Raw genomic sequence first — 26,712 nt, forward strand, 5'->3', positions numbered from 1 at the left:
ATATAACAAGGTTACATCCAGTCATAAGGAAACTAAATAACTTAATAAAAACATACGATTATTTTTACGTTGTTAAAAAAATAAATAAGCTGTGCTTATTGGTAATGGAAACAGGTTGCATACAATTATTTTCCAAACAAGTATAGTATAAGAATCATACTTCCTTTTTTTTATTCTATTACATATAGCAAAGCAGAACATGTATTTGCTTGCCAAAGAATTTCACATCTATTTTACTGGCGAAGGGAATTATTTCACAGTGTTTTTGAAAGCCTGGATGTCTGTAAGCCATTCCAGTGAAAATTCACTTTCTTTTTATTGATCTAGAGATTTTATGTTGCTATGAAGAAGCAGGAGGCTGCAAAAATGTTATAGCACAGGAGGAAAGGGAAACAGCAGGTATGATCACATTATTTATGAACTGCATAATAAAATAAGCCTGATGTTGACTTTATTTTGTCATTTCTTAGAAATAGTTATAAATGACAATACTGCAGAAGCATCATGTAGGATATTTTTTAAGAAGAATAAAAAATAAGTAGCTTTGCAGTAGGAAAGCCACAGTAATGGAGCCCTGTGCAGGGGAGAGAGGAAAGCACGCTAATCAGCTCCGTGTTGTGTGCTCCGATCCCTAACAGAGCAGCAAAGAGAAAATCCTTTCCTGTGCAGCACAGGAAGATACCACTTTCAGTCTAGACCTCAATATCAGAAGTATAATGGCAATTCAGAGACTGGCACTGATAATTAAGGAGCTAGAGGGACTGATTTATAAGGAAATAGCATTGATTAAAATTTGCATTTGGAGCATTTTCTATCAGAGGCTCACAACTGCTGCATTAGTATGAGACCAGCGTTTCCCAAAGCAAGCGGTAATGGGCTGCTGTACTCCACCGGACTCTGGCGCTCAGCAGATTTTTGGAGCAGGTGTTTAACTGTGCCAAAGCCTGCTGAAGACCCTTGTGCTAAATGCTCCAGGAGGAAGCGGAGGGCTGAAGCAGTAGGCGCATTACTGCTCTTTGCGGGAGCACACAGACAGCCTTTGTCTCCAGCCAGGTGCTCCTGATTCAAACAGCTCCAAGCACAAATGAAGGGGCAGAAGTGAAGGGTCATTAGGACTGTGCAGGCACTACTGGTAATTCAGCAAAGCATGTACCTTGGAACCACTAACAGAAAAAACAAATAAATCCAGCTCTCTCACACTCCTCCCCCAAAACTTTGACTGACAATGAATGTCACAGAGATAGAGGACAGCATGTGGAAAGAAAGAAGCAGCTCCTGAGAAGTTTGGGTGAAACAGGAGAGAAACCAGAGGGAATTGCAGTCCAAAGGGTAGTTGCATCAGCCCATGGCTGCAGCATCATGTCCACCACTACATGATGCAGCTGAAGAGATTATTATAGAAAGGGGAGATGCTAAGTGATTAAATATAAGATACGTCCACGCACTCTAAACAGGGAGGAAGAGCCACAGAGAGCTTTCCATGACTTCACCTAAAGACCATGGGAAAGACAAGCTCATGTACAAAAAGCATGAACCTGAGAAGGACCGGAAAAAGATGAATAGACAGAGCCATGATTTGGGAGACCTAGTAGTGTCACCACAGCATGACACTAACTACTCCCAAATTAAAAAAACGTATTTTGGGAGCAGCCTGGTGTCTGACAGATTTATGCTCTATGTTTCATGCTCCTGTGCTTTCCCCTACCCTTGCTCCTCTTTCCCTGCCAATAAATACCCCCAGTTCCTTCCCATGTTCCTGTCCTTGTTAGGCAGAGATTTGTAACAGCAATGCTGCGATTAGTGTGATTGCAGGATGGATAGGAATGCCGGGAACGAAGGCAGGAGAGCGGATCTGAGAGTGGCATGTGTTGATGGCACCTAGATTAGCAGCTCATCAGGATCCCAGCATATTTATGTGCAGCTTCCAAGGATGTCCAGGTTAGGAGACGAAAGAGAGTGAGTAAATCCTGATGACTCACAGAGGTGGGACAGGATGGAGAGACTGATGACTGTCAGCCCCTAAAGGGTGTAGAAAAGGCATAGCCGAAATGGACACCTGGAGCTCATTGAGAAGAATGGAAAAACCGCAGAGAAGCCCGGCAGACTAATCTGCTCAGATAATAGAAGCAAGGAAATATTCAACCTCGGCTACAAAAATAGAACGGGATTTTATGGTCTTTATGCTGTTTTCCACTGCTTATTCTGTGGAATAAGTAACCTGTATCAGTGGAAATGAAGTCATTGCAAAGTATTATAAAATAACCTTGGGGAAGTAGAACAGAGCCCCTGGGCCCCACTCAGCACACAAGTTCTCTGACAGAAGTCACTGTGCTGAGAGCTGTCCTCAGGGAGATGCTCTTTGGGCCTTCACGTAAGACCAGGGCCACTATAAGTGACTAAGCAGAAGCACATATATCAGAAGATCTGGCACATGTAAAAAATTCCGCACTGATGCTGCTGATTACACATTGCTTTTATCTTGAAACACAAATTCATATATGTCACTGCTCCAGTGAAATATATACTTCAATAATAATTTTCAAATCTCTCAGGTTCTAATCATTTAACCATTGTTAATTATTTGGCAATTATGCTGATGAAAGGTTAAAAACGATCACAGAGCCATTTTTTCAGTCAGGGAAAGGAGAAATGGTTTAAAATTAAATCCTTGCAGTTGGTGCTTAATGGTAATGACATGCTATTTTTATATTATTCGAAGTAACAGACGATTACTTAGAAATTTTGACATTGGAAAATGAGCTAGAAAAGTATGGTAAGCTAAATGACAGATGAGTGTTCTCTACCGTGAAATTAGTACACAGTACATGCTGTTACAGAAATACAACTTTACTAGTAAATATCTTGCTGACCACTGAATACTACAACCTGGGGTTTATACTTCTGCTGTATATGTATATAGAAGTATATGTAAAGTAGGCAGAGACTATACATAGGAGTGTTAAGATGAACTTTGTCTTTCTGAGAAAGAACAAGGTATATTATCACAAGGTATGTTCTAACATATTATTAATGCAATAAGCCATGCATATTTAAATGAAAAATATAAGTAAGTTAAACCAATTGTGGGTATAGTATCTTTCTAAAATTGCACGTCAACAATCAATAACTTCTGTCAAGTTGCAAAGTTTTTGCTTCATTTTTTTCAAATTTTGCATAGTTGGAAGAACTTAACTGCAATATCTGAGTGGCCCACCAGTCATTTCAGATTGCAAAAATAAAAGTGCAACCTATTTAGTTTTTCCCGCAAGAGGTAGCTGGTAGCCAGGGTAGGCACAGGAGCCTATATTTCATGTTTTCTTCCCTTCTTTAAAGGAAAGTTGGAATAAATGAGCAGAATCTTATGCCCTTACAAGGAAGAACCCCAGGATGTTTCAGGCGCAGAGCAAGGGCGCAGTTCAAAGCCCGGAGCGGGTCACTGTGCCGAGCACCCTGCTTAAGGGAGGTGCGTTAGGAGCACCTCGTCCAGTCGCAGCTCTGGCTGCACAGGGAGGAGAGCGCGGGGAGCAGTGCGGTCTCCTCACATAGACTCATCTCAGGTTACCAGTCACTTGTTATCTTCCTGGTACATCATACTAGACATTATAAAGCCATCGCTTAAAGTAGATCCAATCTTTCGAGTACGCAGAGGCATTTAACATAATGCTGGGTGCTGTAAGCAGCTGCTAGGAAATTGATGGCCTTATGTTTATTAGAAATAGCCAGAGCAATCACACAAGCTACCATAAGAAGAAAGGTACTGGTATGCATGACTTAAGAACAAATGTGAAGGTTCAGTGCTGCTCTGCAGTACGTGGAAGTACACGGCAGCATATGGAACCTCTCACACTTTTCTGAGTATTTATTAGGGCTTAATATCCAAATGTTAAATGCAAAATATTTCAGGAAATAACGTATTTATGAAGAGGGGAAAATGCAACCCTGCTTTCAGGCTTTTCCTGACAGCAGAAAGGTTGGGCTCCAATTTCAGGAGTTTCTAATAAACACCAGCTCAGATACACAGCCTGAAACTTGGACATACTAAACTAAGTGGTTTCATTCCCAGCGGGCTAATTGTCCCCACCTGCAAATGACAAATGAACTCGACTCTCAGAGCGGTGTTTCACTGAAGGCGGAGCGGGAGGGGTAACGGCAAGATAGGGGGATATGCAAGAAATAACCTCTGCTTTCCCAAAGCACAAGCAACGAGCATGTAATATAAAGTCCTGCTCCTCAGTCCCTCTGCCCTGCAGCAAGGGCACCCAACACACGGGGTGCACGCGGGGCTTCGCTGCTCGGAGGAGACTTATCAAAGAGGCTGCCTATCCTGCCTCGTCAAGCTACTGCTTTTGCACCCTAGATCTCTTTACATGAGCCGATTTCCCCAGACTTACACTCAGTGTTGCCACTACATAATTTCCCCCACAGTATTATGCGCCTGTTTATTACAAAGAGAAATATCTCACCTGTAACATAAATAGCGAAGCAGGCGTCTCGGGGCTCACCCCCTGCTCCTTCCAGCCAAGTCCTCCTGCTCTTCTGGAGAGGGGGCAGCTCTTCACTTTAGGCCCTAGCCGTCAGGATTGCATTGAACTAAAATGAGAGAAAATTGTAGCTCATCTTCCTGGTTCTTTCTTGAAACAGCAAAATAGGAGATAAAATAAATGACCTGACTGAAACCTTATATGAACGTAAATTATGGTGCAGATTAAGGAATCAGTTTGGTCATAATAGTAAGCAGAGCTTATCATTACATTTCATTCCCTGTAATGGACCCTTTCTGTTGCATTTATATAAACAGTGAAATTCTCTTTAAGCTAGATTATGTGTGTGTATTCCTACGTGCTTTAAAACATCCAGGGCTTCAGGGAATATACATCTGAAGTGCCCCATACTCTTCCTTTTCTATTTTTTGTTGCTCCAGTGACAAAACTGTGATCTATCACTGGTTCCCAGGTGATTATACAATGTCTTCTCATGTCAAGAGGACAAGTGTGTCAGATACCACAAGGCTCTTCGCATCTCTGTTGGGCTTTTTTTAGGTTCTGCTCTCTCACAGTGTTCATCAGCTCTGAAGACACACACACCCTTTTCCCTCATTCTTATTGGCACTCAAAAAGCTGTTGCTTGTTCTCATGTTAGAAACCCTTCCTCCTTGTAGTTTTTTTTCTTTTGAGATATCACAGCACTAGGATGGGAGCAATTTCCCTTTATTTAGGAAGCATGTTATACATCCATAGTGGCTCATAAGTAGCACAGTTCTTCTGGGATCATCTAAAGCACATACAGCTCCTGCACACAGCAGTTTCTATTGGGGTTTAAACACTACCGAGTTTATCCGTGTAAACCCATGTTTGAAGTCATCTTCCGATCAACTCCACACCAACAGTAGCTGCAGAGAGTCCTCAGGGGTGGGATAACAAATCTAAAATGAACCTCATTTGTAAGAGGATAGAAAATGAATGAGTCCATAATTTGGAGAAAAATATCGCTATTGGGTCGAGTCACTCGCTTTTTGGATCTCTGTCATCTTAAAGTTGGTAGGCATGTGTCTCTGAAGGTCCAGATCAGCACTGCTGGAAGGCAGGAGGGCCATAAAGGCAGTCGGCAGAGAAGCCCTCTTCCCCCATCCTCGCACTCTTCAGAGCTAAGCAGGGACAGATCTGAAAGCATCCTCTCATCCCTAAAATACTGCCCAAACAGAAACTGCCAGTCAGCACTCTGGAAAAGGTGCTACGTGCAGGGACAGGCTTTTAATCTATTTCTCTCTCCCCACACACTTTATTCAAACAATATTTTCTGTTTGTCTCGAACACATAAAGCTTGACAGTCTTCGCAGGGTAGAGTGGGGCTGAACTATTTCAAATGCCCACAAGACTTCAATTATCCTCCTTGCTCTTCTGCAGCGATTAACGCTTTCGGAAGCAAACGGCGTCGCACTGGTACGGCTGGGGCAGGCCTGTGCGCGCGGGAGCAGCATCCCCAAGGCTGTGCTGGCCGCAGTGTCAATCAATAATCCACGGCAAAAGTGTCACGAGCTGCATGATGTCTCGGGGATTTGGCAGCTGGCGTGTACCATTCCTAGGGGCAGGATACCTTGGTGCATGTCTGCGTTTGGAGAATTCGGAGTATTTGGGGTTTTATTTTTCAAAGGACCTGTTGTGTATCGATACAACTGAAATGAGAAAGGTAATGTTAGATACAGTCGTTTGTATCACTCCACAAAACCTCATTTTCCCAGCAGAAGAAACTGTGGAAATCAAATGATTTGTTCTGATCTTTAGCTGACAATAAACATTAATATATATTTTAATGTTCTTAAAACGATTAAAAAACATACTTACGATTTGCAACAACCTACAAGCATAAAAATCACATGTGCCAGAAGACTTGAAAATTGTGGAACTGTACCTGTGAAATAAAAGTATGCATTTCAGAGATGTATTTAGTTTGTAAGAGTCCTTAGATTCACACGTTTCTCACAAATCTATGATTTAGTGATTCAGTTGCAGCCAAAGACAGATGGATGGAAGAGAGAGAGAAATGCTTTAGGGGCATCAAAAAGGTAGCTTGGCACCATCAAGCTGCATCCTGGGATCATCACACAGCAACACAGCTGCTTGTAGGCTAAACATTAGTCTAAACATTAGATGTGGCTTTTATTCTTTACATATTTTTTGTTTCTTTTTCATGTTTTTATTTTCTTACTTTCATGGTTCTCCCTTATTTTTAGCCTTTCCTGACATCATTCTCTGTTTCTCCTCTGCATATTTATTTCTGTCCCTCTGTGATCCCAGCTTTCCCTTTGTTGCTCAATATTTATTCACAATCCTTCTTTCCTTCTCTCCTATTCTTCTTTCTTTATTCATCTTTCCTCCTTGCCCTACAAGCAGTCTGTTGGATTGCTTCTCCCTCCAATAGAGGGAGGGCAGATTTTCTTTTCTTTTCCTTTACTCTTCCCTGACCCCACCTTTTTTTCTCCTTTTTCTGCTTCCTATGGCTCATATAGAATTATCTTCCTATTTCTTGAGTACCTTTACAAATATTTCCTTCTTTACCAGCTATCTTTCTACTGCTTAGGTGGTTGTTCTTTGTTAAATGGGGGAAAGGCCGGTGATTGTAGGTTGAACTCACATAAACAAATGAAGACAACTCTAATTAGATTCTCTGGCCCTAACTGATAATTTAACCACGCTGATTAGGTTTTAGGGACTGACTCCTGATAAGTACAGGAGTCCTCCTGACATTTTTTCAGTCGGTTGCTATTTGCTCGTAGTCTCCCTGCAGTGCCCACAATTTTCTCTGATAAGTGCACCATCTCTCAGAAACTCCTGGCATTTCAACAAATACATTTGGTCATGGAATGGCAGCTGCAAGCAACTCAGATAACGCTCAATTAGCAGGAGACTGCACATAATGCGCTTGTCAGGCACCTCCCGGTCCCCCTGCCTGCCTCTGGTTGTTCAGGCCAGGGAATATATTTTTGCCGCCTCTATTTTTCTGTCATTTGCATTTTCATTTGCTAAGAGTATTATACTGTCCTGTTTATCGTGGACTGCAGCATCAAGATCTTCGTGCATCTTATCCCCTCTAGGAATTTCCCAGGAAAACATTTCCTTACTGCACCTATTTGCTAAACGCAGACAAAAGAGTTCTCTAACAAAAAAAAGTAGAGACTGTCCTCAGAGAAAGTCAAAATCCTTCTGAAGGATAATTAATTTTCTGGATACAGTTCAGCAGAATGCCATTGTGTGTATGAGCATGTGTTAGCAAGAAATAAAAGCTTCTTATAATATAAGCCCTCTCCTAGCTGATTGTAATAATCAGAAAAAGACCAGTTCAGTGTATCTCGGCGGGTCTTAGCAGATACTTTGAGCTCAACCCCTCAGCCAGGATTTCTGGAACCACTAAATACATCCCTTGAGAGCCCTTAGAAGTTATTCCCCACTTCCAAACACTGGAGTCTTGTAGAGGGGGGCTGGGGGAAAGCAAGAGAGAGATTAGCATTAACAGAGGAACACAGCTTTAACCTGAACACTGCCCCCAGCAATGTTGTTTACGATGATACACAATATATTCCCTTAGGCTAGTTTTAGAAGCAGTTCGATATTTTGATTCCTCACTCCACTTCTCCAGCCAGTGTGTGGTTTTCATTGCGCAGCGCAGTGCAAGAGGGCTTGCAACGCTGCCTGACCCTGGCCGTCGGTTCATCTAACTGCGGAAATTTCAGCTCCGTTTAGCTCTGGGAAAAAGGAGGCCCTTGTGGAGCTAATCCTGATTTGCTCTCTTTCTTTTCAGCTGCTAGAAGAACCTACATTTTGTTTGGAGAGTCTTTCTTGGGAGCTCGACTCTGAACTGAACTCTGCATTAAGTTCAGTTTCACTATAGAACCAGTTTTTAATTTGCCCCCTGTTCTGATGGCTCCCAAAGCATCGCTGGGGTAGTGCCAGGTTGAAAGCTTATGCAAATAAAGCTTCCTGATGGCCTCCTTTTCCCTGTGTGCCAATAACTGAGAGCAGAGAGCCCTTTATTCGCTGCAGTTTTACCCCATCAGGAGCACTGGGTAAATGGTTTATGCAGATGGGTTCACTCTCTGCCCATTATTCTCCCATTCGCCCAGAGATGAGACTTCTAAAGATTCAGGCCATGGGGCTTAAATAAGATTTTATGAAATAATATTTTTCTATTTTAGAATAATACCTGTCAGAAGAGAAAACAAGCCAAAAAATCTACAGGAGTTAAGATTGCCACAGCCGCATGCAAGTATTTTAAAAAACCCCATTATCCCTCTAGACTTACCACAGTGGTGACGATACTGGGTAGAGTTGCAAAGTTCTTCAGGTGAATCAGTCTGTTATCAGATGCAATAGGCTTTATGAAAACAAAGAGGTTTCTGTTGATTCAGGGTCAGGTAAGGTCCATAAATACCACTCACTCACTCACTTGTCCAGAAAGTGCCTCTAAGAGTTAAGATGGACTCCTGAAGTTATATTTGAGCACACTCTCTTCGTATTTCCTCAAGCACATACTTGCCTTCTCCCACTTCAGCATCCCCACAGGGACATGAGCCGACCTCCTCAGGGTCCTCTCCACCTCGGCCAGTGTCACCACATCAAGAAGCAGCTGCAGCTGGGGCATCCTGGGCCGATGAAATGTACTCTCATTCCCCCCTTGCTTTGCACCTTTTGGTGGCATGCCTGTGATCAGTATTCTCCACATTTCTTTCAGAAAGCTCTAGGTATTTTGGTGATTCTGCTTAGTGTCCTTCCGTGGCATATTATTCTTTTTTTAGGTCATTTCTGTCCCTATTTTTTCAATACATTTTTGACTCTGGCTTTTTGTTCAACGTAAGGAATGAACTTATAGTTACAAATGTGTTTAAGCCCACTCATTGGAGAAATTTTCTACCAGGGCACAAAGTCTTTTTTTCCAGCTGTAACACTCTGTACATTCTCTTTTCCTCTCTGCGAAACTGCTGAGACTACCAGTAGCTATGTCTAATCTTATCTTTTCCTACCCGATAACTCTATAATCAAAAGTTTTTGAGAAACAAATAAACTGACTCCAGAAAGGGGGTTTATTAGATCAGAGCTAGCACTGTGCAAACATAGCTACACTCATTCTGGATCTGACCCAGACTCCGTTTGGTGGATTTAGTGGCTCGTTGCAGCCTAGTGATGTTTTTACTATACTGTTTTGTATGATGCATAGCCACATCCTCCCTCACTTACGCAAGACTGCAGTGCTAGCTGCGCGCAGCACCCCTGGCCTTGGCCAGCAGACCCTGCTCCCGGCTCCAGTTTCAGTGCTGCTTCTTTGTGGTTGTCTCTCTGTACTTTTAAAACCGGGACTGACTGTATGTGCAGGAATATTTCCATCAAGCAATGCCTGGCCCAGGTGCTGGTCTGCATGGCTTTGCTCAGCACGGCGCAGGGCCGGCGCGGTGCGGGTCCCCCACAGCCTCTCCCACACATCTCCGTGTAGCTGTCAGCATTAGGGGCTGGTTTTCCTTGGAAATACTGTTAACTTATTTATTTAAGTATTTTGGCTACCACCAGCTATTAGTCAAAGCGGGAAGATGTACATATACATTAATCCAAGTCATAGGAATTAATGGGCATATGAGTCCCCTGCTTAGCAGACTTATCATAATGGGAGCACTTTATAATCCCTCTTGAGCAAAACTGGATTTAAGCCAGTTTAACCAGCACACAAAAGGTTGTGTAGCTAATTAGCAGGTTTTTGTAGTATCCAGGCCCCCAATAAATATTAATGTGATGTCCTAAAGAATGAGGTTTATGTTCCTGAAACATACATTTAAGTCAAGATTTGACCTTTTTGGAGATTACGCAGGCAAAATCCTTTGCTCTCTGCAAACACAGGCAAAAAATCAATCTCCTGAAAGCATACTCTGAAAAAATCCAAATGCCACATCCTACATTTAATGGACATATTTGACTGAACTGAATACAGAAGCAAAATAAATGTAACTCTCCTAACCTAGCTACAATAAATTACATATTAACACAAGATCCAAATTTTTAAAATGTCATGTATTAGTTTTGAGTAATATCAACAATTACAACTATTTTGTTCCTCCTGCAGTAAGAGGAGTCTATCTATATATAATTACTGCCAAAAATCTACATTAAAATCCTGTGGCGGGTATAAAGTCAAACACTCCAGAATTAGTAAATGCTAAAGTGAAATCTGTCAGCGAAGCAATCATTCTCCATTAAATATGCATTCTGGTATTTTCCTCTGAAATTAACATTCAACTCTCGTGCTTCATGCCCATCAGCACAGGTATCTTGCACAGAGGGGAAACTTTCAGCAGAAAGAGCTGTTATCCCTTGTACAGACCACTCAGGGAGTGACTACGCAGCACACTCAGTGCCACCAAGTGACATGATTATGGGGAAATGGCAAGGGACTTCCCAGCTCCTCAGAGCTCAGAGTTAGGTAGCAGTGAGGGAAATGGTTACAGAAAGGGGCACTGGGGTACTGGAGTAACTAACATCTGCATTTTGTAAAAGGAGCAGCACAAATGAGTCAGTGAGATCTCATTTTGCCACATCAGTGACTGGCATTACATCCCCTAGTGCTTTGGATAAAGCCCTGAAGTACCATACTTGTAAAAGCAGCGGGGGAATGTAATAGACTTGTCAGCCTCCTTGGGTAGGAGTATTAGATCCTGATCAACAGTAAGAGTCATGATCTACCCAGAAATAGTTACAGAAACTGATGGAAATCAGAGCATACAATCTTGCAGCTTCTGGCCTGCTCTAGTTTACCATGTATTCTGTGAGGAAAGTCTCTCTCTCACTTCAGATGCAGCCAGGTGTGACCAGATGGCCTGTATGTCATGCTCGATGTGCATATAGACCTCTGCGGAAAGGTGGTCCTATGTAAAATGATGGTTGGTGCTACTTCATCTTATTCTGTAATAACCCATTCCTCCCAAAATCTGTTTCTACTACCAGCTGATTAATGTATGCATGGCTGAAAACATGTGAGATAATAGGATGCATCTTTCTTCAGGCCATAATTATTTTCAAAATTGAAATATATTTTGCTTAAAAATATTTTTTACCTAAAGATAAAGGCTACCATGGTAAGCAGATATGCCTATTGCACATCTGCAGCAAACTGCTACAGTTACTTAGCAACCACTAAGATTTTTCTTTCCTGACAGAAGCAAAAAAAAAGATCATTTAAAGGAAGAGAAATATTGGAAGGAAATTGAATTGAATTAAAAAAAGCAAATACCATATTAACATTCAATGTGCATAATAATATGGGTAAGTTTCCATTGTATCCACCAGCAACTGTTGCACAGCATTAAGTCAGCCTCTGCTTTTAAAATCAAAGATCAGTCTAACTTAAATTAGCCCACAATTAAAATGCACTGCCTACCATCTTACGCCTATATCCTCTTTGTGGTTCATATTACAGACAGAAAGATGCAATGACAGAAAAATACGATGATGAATTAAAACCTTTGTGGGTGAGCACCGTTTCTCACACTACACAGGGAAAGCAATCTGAACTGAAAGAGTTTACTGGGAGCAAAATTCTGCTGCCTGTATTCAGGAAGAATAATCGTGCAACCACACGGGACTTCAGCAGAACTGGAAACTCGGCTGTTGCGCAGGAAAGAGTAAAGATGCCCCTGTGCCCTGGCTGCTCAGGGCATTTCTCACCATTATTCGAATCCGCTGGGCCACTTCTCCCATGGCTGGGGCACCCTCTCTCCTCCCTAAGGCAGGATTTAGAGGTTCCACTGATTCACGTTAAAAGATGAAGATGCAATATACTTCCCAGCCTAGGGTGAATGTAATGGTTTCTGTACAATGACCAATGAATTACAACTTTTGGGCCTCGATTTTATGATTTAGGAAAGAATGAATTGTATTCTAAGGGAAATTACAGACTTAATTACTAAGAGTAATGATGCTATGAATAAACATTTAGATTCTCAGCAGGAGGCAATTACATTTCTATCATAAGATCATTTTGAAAATTTAGCACTGTGGCTTTCTTTGTAAGACAGCAGGGTTTCATCAGTATAGCATAATATATATTACCTTCCAAGACAATAAAAGCCTTAAGTATAAAATACCAGAGACCGACATTCACTTCTGCAGTTAGTTATTACATTGCTTTTTATGTTAAATTCAAGCAAAGGGACTGACAGTTACAAATTATAAGGCGTTTCTATGGAAAATGTTAATTGAAATGAAAAAATGGCATTCTGCTTGATATTTTTCACTGCAATACTCTTTTGCCAATAAAAAATGTAAACCTACTGAGTTTTGTTTTCATATTTGTTTGCAGGTAAAAAAAAAATTAGGAAAAAGTGTCCCTCAGTAACTTTTTATTAAGCATGCTATTTTTTCCACTAAGAACTTCGGAACAAAAATCCAAACAGCTCTCCCACAGCTCTCTCCGTGTTTAATGTGGCACAGTTCTGCCACCATAGCATTTTGCATTTCTAAAGAACAAGTTTTTCTCATGAAATGCAGGAGAAAAAAAAAGAATCTTTCCTAAGTTCCAAAGAAAGAAAAAAGTAAAGTCAAAAAGGGATTGTGAGCTGTTGTTTTATTAATCTGAAAGTTCAATTAGGTATCAATCATTTTAGACGGGAGAGTGTCCCCACAGAAGACCGTGGTGGGTGGTTGCATTAGAAATGTGATTTCTGTGCCTGCTTCCTGAAGGCTGCTTTTGCCCGATTTCTTGTACTCGATATCCCTTGCTTGTACAGCCAGAGATTTATTGCTTAATTTTTTTGTAGAGTGCTTGAACTTTCTCAAGGTGACCACTTTCTTTTTAAAACACAGTAGGAGTAGTTAGTGTTAGAGTTACTAATATCAGTTTCAGGAGACCTATAAAGATCTTTGGCTTTGTCAAGGGCACGGAGGCATCATTAAAAGAGGACGAAATATGGGTGCCACTTCTTCGTTCCGACTGATAAGTGAAGCAACCGATCTGAAAGAAACTTATTCTGCACTAATTCAGCTCTTATCAGGCTCAACAGTTCTTACAGCTCTTCGGGAAGCATTTTGTGGCCTTGCCGGACTTGCTAGCATTTTGAGGATGCAATTTCTTTCATAATATACCACATTCACATCTTCATTTTTTTCTGTTACACTGAAATTTAAGACTTGATGTATCATTGTTTTGGAAAGCTCGTATTTTAATCACAAAGATGTAAACGCAGGAGCCAAGTCCTAACCAGTTTCACTCTAGGACTTTTAGCTCTGAGACAGTTTGTTAACAAATACACAAGTTCCTCCCTGAGCAACAAATACATCACTGAGGTTTATGGGCTCCCAGCGCTTTCACGTAGACTACCTGTGATAAACTATGGTCCCCAGCTTCCACAGAGCTAAGATTTCTCCATCTCCATTTCCAGGCACTCTAAATTAAAGCAAATATTTTATTTAGGCTGACACTCAACAGCGTAAGAGCTGGCTTCATCTCAGCTCTGTGCAACCAGTCTGATCTGCATGTTCATTTGCACTTGGCAGAAGGAGCCCTCTCCACTAAGCAGTTCCCAGTATCGATGTCTGCTTGCTGCTCTTGTGCCAGTATCCCTCTGCCAAAAGAGGCTCTCATTGCCTTTGAACTTTAAATTTAAAAATCACAGATTTCTCTACAGTTTTTTTTTTTTTTTTTTTTTTTGGAAAGCAGGGAACACCATACAAAGTTTCAGTGAAATGGAAAGTTCTGATTTACAGTAAGCAGAGGACTGGAACAGGACTGCAGCAGCTTAGATGAAGATATGATCATTTTAAGAGGCTCAAAGGAGGAATATCAGTGCATGCCCATCTCTTTATTCGGTCTTTTGAACACTGCAAGAACAGTCAATGTGGTAGTGCAAGTCTGAAAAGCTACCTGCTTGTTCTCTATAGCAATAGCAAACTTACTTTCAAGTTGCTGCCAGGTTGAACAAGGCAGGTTGACTTCTTCACAATAGAAGTAGAAGCCAACAGATTGACTTGCAGTGATGATCTTACAGCCACAGACCATTAGCCACTTGAGAGAGCGAGCTGTCTTATGATTGTATCTTTGTTCATAGCACACATTTGCTATCCTTCCCTACATAATCATATGAAAATGTTTCTACAGATTTACTTTCTATTTTTTTCTTATTTGCAGCTGGGTTAACCTTTCATATGAATCTTGAGAGGCCTGAAATTCAATTGTGCATAATTTCAAGAAAATAGATAATATTTATTTATTTTGTGGTGTGCCTTCCAGACTAAAACATAATATAAAACTTCTTCTAACATTCTCTATTTTTAGGAGTGTCAAACATCAGAGCATGCCAGCAGTTTAAATTATATAACTGAACAAAAATAAATAGGATATGTTTTTATATTTTTAGCATCCAGACAACACATGTTGCCTATGTTAATCTATGTAGGCCTCCTTATAAACAGGTAAATAAAGCATCAGCATCCTAATGGGTCTCAGGCACTCTCCACTGACATACAGAGCAGGCAGATCGGTCTCAGTCCCAGGCTGGGATTCTGCCAGTCACATTTCAAGCCAAGACTCCCTGCAGCTGTTTTTTCCTCCCCTCTTTAAAATGAGAAGCTCATTATCTCTTCTTTCCATCTATGTGCCTCACTCCAAACCTTTAATTAAGAGAGAGATACGATACTTAGCTAGGTTTCCCTACTTTAGACTTGCTTCTTTCCCTCGAATGATTCATCACATCAGTGAGATTTGCTTACAGAGCAAATAACTTGAGAGAGCAGCTTTTGTGGGCTATTAGCTAGGCATATTGACCTCTGGCGTCACGAAGGGGCAGAAGTGACCTTTTAAAATAGTGGGCCAGATTCATAGTTACTTACGGCCACAATGAGGTGGCCGTGCCAGACTGAAGGGAACGTAGGGCAAAGCATGGGTCCTCTTCCAGCGAGCCGTGCAGGTAGCGGGACCATCCATATTCACTCCTGGTTGGTAGGGGACTCGCTGCATGCAAAACCCCCAGGCAAGGCTCAGAACTGCAAGATGGCAAGAAAACCGACTGGAACAGTGACCTCCTACCGACCTGTTTGGGCCCCTCTGTGGGGCCCTCGGCAGCAAGACAGATCTTCAAGTCTACCACCTAGACAAACATCTGTATGCGAGTAGCAGCCAAAGCTAACTTCTAGACTGGCACCAAAACAGTCTTCCTGAGTCAAGCCAATCTATTTGTGCGCTATTTGCTTCTGAAGCCAAAAAAAGCAAGATAAACAAATGGTATTACAGCCTGCTAGTAAGTGTTAGTTACCAACTAAATGCATAAAAATTCGGTAGTGTTACTGCACAGCAAGCGTATACTTTCAACAGCAACGATGAGATTTCAACTTCATTAAATCAAGAAAATTGAAATTTCCTGTCAATCACACAGAGAGATGTGTCCAAACAGCTTGACTTGGACCAAAACCAGAACGACGACTGAACTGAGACTACTTCCCAAAGAACCAGCATAAGGTCACCTCTCAAGCTCTACTATCAGAAGTGCTGTTTTATCTCTAACCAGCCCTGAATGCACTTCAAACCAAAAGAGTCTACAGAAAATGTCTTTTTGTATGGCACAGAGGCTTTCAGGAGTCCTGGCAGGGGCCCATCCACAGAAATGCATATTTTAAGTTTTAGACTGTAAAACTCTTTAAGGACAAAGATCACTTCTTCCTCTTCGTATTGAGCTGACACCAAAACAGACAAATCAATACTCATTAAAAAAGAAGTTAATAACGTCCCACTTTTTAACCCTCTGTTCAGAAGATCTCTTTAGTAATTGTTGTTGCTACTTTTATTCATTTTCAGTTTGATCACGGTCACAGTGTGTAATAGTCTCAAAGTTAGAGTAGAAGCAACACAAAGTTGAGGACTGATAAGGCAGGTTTTCTCTCTTGGGCCTGAATGATAACTTTCCTATGGTAGTGCCACAATGAAAAATACACAGAAAACAATCTGATAGCATACAACTAATGTCTGTGAAAGAGAATATACTGATCAAAGCATTATTCTGCCACAGGGAATGTGCATGGATGAAATGTTGGAGATCTCATGTCAATTCAATGCAAAGAAACACTTCTCATTCTACTGCTCTTCAAATATGCATTATACAAATGCAGAAGCTCTGCGTAGCTTAGTAAAGATCCAGCTTGAAAGGTGATAATGTTCTTGATGGAAAACTTTCCCTCTCTGGTACCTGCAAATGAAGTCACCTTATGCAGGCCATTTGGAAAGGTGGCAAGGGAACAGCAGGGGATCTGGTCTCCATAAGATCAATTATTGAGATAAGCCTTATTTTGAAGCTTAATTCCTGTCTCAAAAGGTGAAAGAGCCTCTGCAGAATTGAAAAATAAAGAAAACAAATGGTAAAACTGGCTCACAATTTCAGAGTGAGGAAGATGCATCTTGGGACACATGAGTAGGAAGTCACAACGAGGGCATAATGTTGGAGCTAGAATTCTTTACTTTTTTGTATCTTTGAAAGTATATTAGAGAGCTTAGTGGAAAGGACTTTGCAAACAAGAGGGTGTAAGATGTTGGGTCAGACAAAAAATGTACCCAGGTACCCAGGCTAAAGACCAGCATGAAATGCTGTGCGTTAAGGTAACTTGAACAATTACAGAAAAATACCAAGGGTGAACGATAAATACTAGTGAGAGGCACCAATTTCAACTAAGGGCAAAGGAGTAAGATGCTGAGATTCGACTGCTCTAGAAGCCCTAGGAAGAACCTTTATCCCCCAAAGCATCTCTCCTCTGCAGAAGAGAGATGCAGTCATAGTACTGTAATAGTCACACGCTAACAGAATGGGGAGTGCCATTTCTATTTTTGTCTATTGTCCTCTGTTATTTTGTGCAATTAATTTCCCTCCAGAGGCCCCAAAGTAGTTCTTTATATTGATTCATCTGTCATATACCTAAACTGTAGGCTTTCTGGGGCAAGATCATCTTTTATGTGTGTGAGCAGTAATGAGCACAGGGGAGCCCTGACTGTTAGAGCTAACACTGCTTGCAATACAAATACTCCTAAGATATACTGGGGGGAGATTAAGGAGTGACCTAGCCTAGCACATAGATGCTTGTAGTGGATACTTCAGACTCATACAGAAGAAATTTTCTGCTTTCCCAACACTGTATGGTAAAAGCAGGAAGGCTCATTATGTTACAATCTAAATCATTGCCAACCATTTTCCTATGGTTTTCGTGTTTTTGAAAGAGCATTTCTTGTCTAAGATGGTTCATACCAGTAGATGCAAAGTAACAGTCGTTTGACCTCTCAGGAAAGACTGATGAAAGACCTAACCTATGCTGGGCTGAGACGCTTTGGTAAAGGCAAAAACCACCACCTTGTTACCTGGAGGTATTTTAGCTGCAATCAGTGCCCATAAAGCAGAGAGTTACAGCACCAGAGACTCATAAGGAAACACGTCCGGCCAGACATGGAGATTTATCTTGGAAAAGTTAAACTGCATGAAAAATATGCACCTGGGGTTTCAGACAACAGAGATGAAGTGTCTGGAATAGCATGTTTTTAATCAACTGTCAACTCCTCTTGCTTAGCACAGCAGCTTTCACTGTATCTGTGACAGAAACTGCATTATATGCACAAGCGGCTTTTGGAAACTCTTCCAAAAGTAGGTACAGGTAGATGGGTGAACCCCACGTTCTTCTCGGAAAAATGTCCACCCCAGCAGCTCTTCAGTGTCAGTTATTCTCAGCTTTGCTGCTGGGGTTCAAGGGACAGGTAGTAAACCCCCTGCATTCAAGACAGCCTTTTTGGTCAGTACGAAAACTGCATAACATAAATTTCTTTTCTTTGCAAGACTGACATTTATAAACATTTCACGATTTACTTCAGAACCATTCCATTTAGTGGACTGGTGATTTAAGCCTTCCATAGCAGATGAACCATAAATGCTGAAATCTAGCTCAGTTTTAGTTTTACTGTTGTGATAGGCACCTGCACTGAACAATCAATCTATAAATAAAAGAATGTGAGCGACTATACATCATAAATATTTACTTTCCAGTCTGTGTTTCCCTATCCATCATGCGGACCTGTGACTAAGGCTGAAAAATGTAATTGTGACAAACCCTTGTAGCAGCTGCGAAAGGCAGCAGTGCAGACGTCTTGGGGTCTTTATTAATGTACAGGTAGTGGGGATGTGGGGCCGAGTTTCTTAAACCTGCGCCCCCACAGCTTTCCTGACACGTTTCACAACAGGAGCTAGACAGCTGTTCTCATCTTCTCCTGAGACAAAATAAAGATGACTTTTGGCATTAGAGTAACTTCTTTTTCAGTTAACAAGCTGTCCCTCTAAATCAAGAGCTGCCCTCCATGGTCACTGTCTGCAAGCCCATATCAACTCTGGCCTACCAGGATGTCAGGAAAAGTAACAGAAAGGCTGCAAGAGGTCGGTGGCCCTGGCAGGCTACTAGACTGTTTGTCTGGGGAAAGCACTTCACGGCTGTTAATACCACTTCCAGCACTCTGAAATCTTGAACAACTAGGAATTTCTGGGAAAAAGTAAGTGAATCCTTGATGGAGATGTGTTGATCTAACAGGAAAGCCACAAGCCCAGGTTGTTATGTGACCAGCTGATACAGTAAAATCTTGCACTTGAGCAGCAAGTGTTCACTCAGTGCCCTCAATTTCTAGTTTCTGCTGCAATATATTTTTAACAGCATTAACTACTGTTTGGTACTTGCACCTGAAGTGTTCTCTACGAGTCAGGCTAAAAGTTCGCTCTCACTAAATAATAATAGAGAAGCAGCCAATTGGTAAAAATGCATCAAAGCACTCTGCAATACAACCATGCTAGTGGTGGATGTAGGAATTTTGATTTAATTAAAAGGGCTAAAATGTCAAATGTTTGAACAAACCAGCAAATCAGTGAACTGTGCATATACAGACTATTAAAATTTGGAGTGGGAAGGGATCTCAAGGTATCAGTCAACACATTGCTCCGCACTGAGTCATTTTTGGCAAAAAGTTTTCTGAGAGATTGTGAAATCTCCTCTGTTGCGGGCTTTAAGAACAAAGTCTGGACAATTCACACTAATGCTTACTCACCCAAACCACGAGATTTTCTTCATAACATCTGATCTAAATCTTCCTTCCTCAAATTTAAGCTCATTGTCTCCTCTGCTAGCCTCCGTCAACGTGAAGAACAGCTTGTTTCCTTCTTTTCTGCTGCAGCCTTCTACAGACTTGCACATAAACCTACGTTGCATAGGGTCTGCTCTGGTAAGGAGTGGACCCCTTACAAGCTCAAGGCGAGCTTGTGCAAACCGCCGGGGAGCGTGTCTCGCAGCTCCTGCAGCGGGTGGCAGCAGGTTTGAACGGGGCTCTCTGCCACTGCCAGAGATGCAAGTAACTAGTTCAGCCCTTCAGGCCTGTCTCTACGACCTAAGCCAATACAGGGGCTCTTACTTAGCCCATAGAAGAGCATGCTAAAAAGCCAGGATGCTCTCACTGGGTCTTTATAAGGTATTGGCTTTATATATAACTTCTTCAAGTGGGAAATACATGATTAATTCTCTCCTTACTTGTAACACAAGTAACAACTTTCTAGGCCACTCTTACACACAGATGTCTCTTCCCTAATGCGACATTTTTTTCTTCTTTACCAATTCTTTTGTTTGACCTATTTGAATAATACAAGTAGAAAAAAGTATAAGGAAGACTGACATTTTATTCTACCTTGGGACAAATTTTAGTAAAACAAAAAAGCTGAAGACAAAAGTGATAAGTTTGGGATATTGTCCAAACAGGAGAAAATTGAATGGCTATTGCAGGAGGGAGGTGTTTGAAACTCTCCTGCTTTCTTTCCTTTCTAGCTGAAAGTCCTGGAATTGAAGTAGCTGATGACTTCTAACTCTGACATTACAAAGTGAAAATGAGGACGTTCTGATACAGAAATGGAGCTGTGTGTGGCACTGTGTGCAAATCGTATTAGTAGCTACTAATAAGTAGTAAGATAATTAAATACTTCAACTCAGAGACCCATCATTTAGAGGAAGCCAGAGAGACAGAGTCTGTCTTCCAAAAAAAACCTCCAGCCCAAAATACAAATTAAGTTAACAGAAAATACAGAATCAGGGAAAGAGGAGTCAGTTATGCAGTTATCAGAGATTTAAAAGAAAAAGATCAATTTCCCTACTTCTCAGTGAAGTATAAGTTATTACATTTTTTAAATGAATGTGCAATTGCCCGAGTTAGTAACTCAAACTGGTAATTCAGTTGTACCCTCAGCAATACCTAGCACAGGCTGAACACAGCCCAGTGCTGCTGGAGGAGAAAACCTCTGCGTTGCGTGACACGGAACCGGACACGAGGATAATGCTATAGGCAGGGCTACAGCAGCCTCCTTTTCTGTGTAAGCATCTCCTTATCTATACAGTCTATTAGCAGACTTCATATGGGAAGTAGAAGCCAAGCTAAAACTTCTTAGGTGATTTCAGGGCTGTTTCTATCCAGAAAACGGAAGACAGCACACAAACATAGTGTGCAACATGGGCAAGCTACAGAAAGGTGCTGAAAAAAACGTTATAGTAAAAGAAGTTATTAAAGGTACGGTAAAAATCTATTTTTGCAGGTCTGTAACGATGGTGGCAGACTTCCCTAAAAAGCTCATTCTCGGGATGCAGGAAGAATAGCTTTAAAGAAGGAAACGGAGCAAAACAAAACACTAAAACAGTTCTTCAATAAAAGGCCTTTCTCAGGGATCACACATGAGAACAAAGTCTTCATCTACAGAAGTGCTGGCGTTTCCCTTTGATAGCCTCACAGATCCAGCCTGGCGATAAGAATAAGTACACAGGTAACATCCCTAAGTAGCTTGTCCAAAGCTAACGTCAGCTGCCTGCAGAGGCACGTGGCTCCTTCCCCGAATGCTGCCGCACGTTCTCCATGGGGCTGAGAAGACCAGCTCTGGCAGACTCCCTCCTCTGCCCTCCTTTCCTAGCGTGTTGCCAGGGATTTAAAGGCACACCTCAAAACTTCTACTCTGAAACTGAGATTTTCCTCACTGTGTCCACTTAAACGAATGTTTATCTAGAACACTATTACCTTGAAGCTTGTATTGCCAGGTTATATTACATGAACAATGGTTGAAGTTACTTGCATGGTATCCAGGGAGACAATTTGGCTGAGATAAGCTTATTGGGCATTACAGTTGTTCTTAAATAGACAGTAACTGATCCTGTAGGGTTCATTATACTTCCTTTACGTGGAATACTTTATAAAGATAAGTAATGGATTCAGCAGAGCTGTTTCTGCTACTTAATGCTTTTTTCTATCCCATTCATAACATGTCATTATTTTCTACTTCTTGCTGTCAGCCTCTAGTTCACATCATGCTCCCCCGAATCTCATTTCGCTTTGGTGTCAGTGACGCCCACTCCACCCCTTTGTGCCTCCTCTCCCGCGCGCGTTACTGCAACTGTGCCACTAGGGGTCAGCGGCACTCACCCCGGCGCCGCGCCTCCCCGCCCCCCGCCCCCCGCCTCCCCGCCCCCCGCCCCCCGAGCTTTGGGCATGCCGGGAAAAGCAGAAATTCCCATTAGCTGCCACTAAACTCACACCACAGCAGCGGGGCGCGCTTGCGGCTTGCCCACCCCTTCTCTGTGTAGCTGGTCCTTTGCATCACGGCAACAAGCTGCACAGCCGAAACACTCACTTGTGCTTATATGGGGGCGACATCAGCTTACCTGGAACTGCATTAAGAGTGATTGTAGGGTGCGTCCAGATTTACGCTGCTCGTCAGCACCGCTGGCAAAGATCCCTCTGCTTCAGTCAGAGCCTCTTGGCGTTACCACAAGCCACCCAATTACACTGCATCTGCGAGACGAAAAAAAGCATGAACTGGTGAGGCATCAGACAGGATGTGTTCATTTATTGCAGCGATTCACTTAAAAAAAGAAAGTAGATTCTGAAGCAGTTTCCTTCTCAAAGCAAATACAATTCTTCCTCTTTGTCCTCCATGTCTTCCTCGCCAAATTGTTTTTATATTTTCAAAAAAAAAACCCTCCTCTTTCTGCCTACCTATTCCATTCCAAGTGCCCATCTCTTCATGCTGCCCGTTGTCCAGTTCTGCATTTCTATGTTCAGTATTCTGCACGGAGGGTTTTTTTTTTTTTTTTTTTTTGTAATCATCTGGACCAGACGCTTTAATAAATTACAGGAATTCACCAGGGCTGTTAATCAGATCCCTGATACAAAACCATTATCTGTCAGGTGCGGAAATCAACTTGCCCTGAGTTGCCTTTGATGGACGGGGACTGTGGGGCTCGCTCTGTGTACAGGGAAAAGCCAGCCCCGCCAGGGAGTGAAAACAGGAGCCCGTGGAGAGCTGCCAGGCCGGCAGCCCCCGACCTGCACTGTGCTCCCGGCATCCCGCGCGGGTCGCTCCCAGCTCTGCTGTGCCGGCCTCGGCTGTCTGGCACCAGCCAGACGATTCACAAGGATGCCGGGAAAGATTCACACCTAAATATCAGTATCTTAAATACTGGAAAATTATAGAGCATAATGCGCTAAAAAAACAACAGCTTCACCAGAGCCTCTAGCATCTTTCAGGAAAGCAGATCAAGCCCAGCATACAAACAAATTCTGTATTTCCAAGCTTCTTATTTTGCTTCGGCACACACAACCCAAAACGTCGTCATGAATTGCCATCCCCGCCAGGCCTGGTTTTCCCGTGTTACCTCTCGAGGCTGTCCCGTGGCACTGAACGTTACCCGCTGCTTTTTAACTCACCTGCTCCTGCCGGGGTCAGCGTGGGATCCCGCCTCCCTCTCGGGTCTGGGGGAAGCAGCCCAAAGCCTTCACTCGCAGTTACTTTCATTTGAGGCAGTTGCTTTCACTTGCTTTAGCTCCTTTGGGAAAGAAAACTGATTAAACAACAGTGGGAGAAGAGCAGTCTGGAAACCCTTACTTCCCTCCGTGCCCGCGAGCCCCGAACGGCTCAGCCGAGGGGGCGAGCGTGCAAGGCAGCAGGGCTGCGGAGGAGCCGCAAACGCGGCAGAAGCCCGGGTGGCTTTGGGGCTGCCCCAAGCCCGGGGGGCTCTGGTGCTGTCCCCGCCCGGGTGGCTTTGGTGCCGTCCCTGCCCCGTGCGAGGTGGCTGCTCCCACGAACCTCCGGCCTCGCAGGGTTCTGCAAACTGAATTTATTGCTAAAAGTAACCCCTGGCTTTCACGCAGCTCTGGTTATTATTAATAATCCCAGGTGCATTTGACCTAGATTCAGTAGGCTGCAAAGGGCCACGTTTAAATCTAACTTTTAAAGTAAAAATAATTAAATTGACAGATCAGTCACTGGGCAATTTCACACTCAGTTCATTTAAGGTCAGGTTCCTGCTGTTTTACAAGTTTCAGTTTTCTTAGTGGGCCAAGCTCAGAAGTGATGTGAAATCAGGCATAATTACACACTGGCTAATGACTCTAAACTGGCACATAGCATACATGTTGAAAGGGATGTACCCATTTAGATCCTCTTTGAGTCACTTATTTTTTAGACCCAAGATGACAAGGGTCAAAAACTGCCGCCGGGGCTCTGGGTCACTCCATTATTATGAAGTATATGTGCATCACGGCACATTATACAATATGTGCATCTCCACTGTTCAGAGAGCTTCGCCCAGTGTAGTTTGGATCCAGATTAAGATAGATAATTTCAGATTTAAGGATCTGCATCTTTGGTTCTCTGGCTTTTCTTTGGTTCATGGGATCTGACTAATTAAGTATAAAAGTATTTTCCTATAAAAAGAATCCCTACTATTTTTATCCTAGCATGGAAAATGTCAGTTAATGTTAAATTTGTATGTGTCTTTACAGGATATTTCATTTTATTGTATACTGTATTTTAAAATGTCTTCTTAGGTTCTCTGGCAAACAAGTTTATTGCCTTGCAACTTATTCTGAAATAATCTAATTACTTTAGGAAAGTAATTTGGAAAGTGCTTTCAAATAGTGTTTTTTTCTTTTGATGATATGCTCCCTCTGATTATTTTGTGTTTTTACTGAAGCAATATTGGTACAGCTGGTTCCCCTAAGAAAATCATTCTTTTAGAGTAAAAGATATGTGACACACGTCTTCAAACAAGACTTCTTTTTCTTTAAAAAAACAACTATTGGCAAGTTTCAATGTGCTCATCTACTCATCTAAAAATAGCAGCAGCTAGCCATAAGAAAATCTACATTACTTTCTTTCCTCTAAAATACAGTGTAAATCAAATATGATGTATGCATTGAAATACTGTTCATCCCTAGTGCTGACTCCATTGACATCCAATGAAGTTACACTAGGAATCACTTTATTCCTAAAGTTTTGCAGTTCGAGGTAGCATGAAGTGCCAGAAGGAATGACAGATTTTTAGTCTTTATATGTGTAACAAATCAGAGCTTTGGATATAAAGAGCCGTATTTTTCTTCTCAGTGGACATGCGTCTGGGAGCAGCACAGCTGGCGAGAAAGCTGCGGTGGGGCTGACTCCATGGAGTTTCCTGCAAGTATCCTGCTCAGCAGAGCCTTGCAGATTTTAGGGGTGCTGTTCGTTCCTACTTCCCTCTTTTCTGAGTTAGTGCGTGTATACTGCTACTGGGTGGACAAGCTGTTGGCTCAGCAGAGCGAAAGATGTGCTCTTGGCCTCTCTGCTCATTTCAACAGCATGAGGCCACCTCTTCTTCTCAATCTAGTTTAGAGACTTGGAAAAGGAAATTATTTAGCTCAAACTCCTTTAGACAGAAAATGGCAGCTACCCAAGTTCTGTAATAAATTTTCCACTCTACTTTTCCTTCAACAGGTGACCAAGCAAAGGAAAACACGTCAGACAAGGAATTAAGCTGCCTATCTCTGTTCCTAGATTTCTTACGGCAGCCAAGGCTATACCTCCACATGCAGACATTGAAAGGATCAATAAAAGTATGGGAAGAATCTGAAACTGCAAATAATTATAAATTCAAGTTCTAATTAATTAAAAAGCTTGAAAAGTTCTTTAAAATCAGCTGTATCTTGAGAATATTAAAGATTTTCAGTACATTGAAACTCATTAAAAAATTATAAAATGGAAAACCAAGAAGCCTGATAAATGTGAACTTCTCAGGCAGCAGTAAATATACATATATATATATGTGTGTGTGTGTATATATATACATATATATATATATAATGAACCTAAACACGTCCTAGCAGAACCGCACTATTTTTACTATAAACTTACATTCAGCTCTTCCAGGCATGCCAAGCTCTACTGAGCATTAGATGGAGCCTGTTGCTGTCTTCCTGGTGTGAAGACTCTGTAGGAACTTCAGAAATAATTGGCAGCAGCTCTCAATTCCTCTACAAGGACTACAGAGAGATTTCTTTGGATGTACATATTTAACCTCCACACATTTAATCAGTGCCACAGTGAAATGCATTTCTGCCAAGGAGAGTGTAAGGAGAGAGTAGTTTGCTTCTTTATCCTCTGAAGATTCCGGGTGTACTGACCTGGTCAGAGCCTACTTATTCCAAGATTTAACTTTGGAAAAAAAAAAAAAGAGTTCCAATGCAGCAGAAATGTTTTTATTTTCTGTTTATTTTAATGCCACTAGAACAGGAAGATCCTCCTCAGCAAATAAGAAAGAGAAAAAAAACCCCACCACCAATAGTATACGCAGACCAAATATCACGTCTTTTTAGCAGAGCACAAAAACTTTAAAGTGAATCAGACTGGTGTACCATTATAAGATGTGTCAGATATAAATGCCTTTGAAAACTGGATTTTCTCTTTACAAAACCTGTACATACTTCCTAGAGGTAAGCTTCTAAATGGCCCCAGGTTCTCTGCAGTGACCAAGCAGCCTTGTGCAGGTTGGCTGCAGAGTAACATGTTGCAGGAAATACCAGCTGCTCTGTCCAGAGTTCAGACAAACCAAACATTCAAGATTTCCCAGAGTTACTGGCAGATTGCTCACCTGGTTGAAGAGGCTGGCTTCACCCCTTCTTCCATGCCATTGTAAAGCAGAGAACAGAACTGCATTGTGATCTCCATTTCGCTCCCTTAGTTCTTCCTTTTAATAATAGATAAATGGTGAGCATATAATTTCCCATTAGCACAGAGACCTGGCAGCCTGTCTTGCTTTGATTCAGCCCTGATAGACCTGTTCATGTATTCCCCTCTGTAAAGAATTGCTAGCTGTTTTTAAAGTCATGGTGTTTCTT

At 41.9% G+C, this 26,712-nt stretch overlaps 1 long non-coding RNA gene across 1 annotated transcript; it reads right to left on the reverse strand.

Annotated features, from left to right (window-relative positions):
- Nucleotides 1-23,546, reverse strand: LOC112989835 (uncharacterized). Its single transcript, XR_003260920.2, has 6 exons — nucleotides 23,269-23,546; nucleotides 22,224-22,353; nucleotides 8,797-8,868; nucleotides 6,342-6,408; nucleotides 4,464-6,172; nucleotides 1-2,019 (listed from the first exon to the last, which is right to left on the reverse strand). It is a non-coding gene; the product is annotated as an uncharacterized LOC112989835 (long non-coding RNA).
- Nucleotides 23,547-26,712: the final 3,166 nt, after the last annotated feature.

This window comes from Dromaius novaehollandiae, chromosome 7 (assembly GCF_036370855.1).
Source record: "Dromaius novaehollandiae isolate bDroNov1 chromosome 7, bDroNov1.hap1, whole genome shotgun sequence".
Classification (NCBI taxonomy): domain Eukaryota; kingdom Metazoa; phylum Chordata; class Aves; order Casuariiformes; family Dromaiidae; genus Dromaius; species Dromaius novaehollandiae.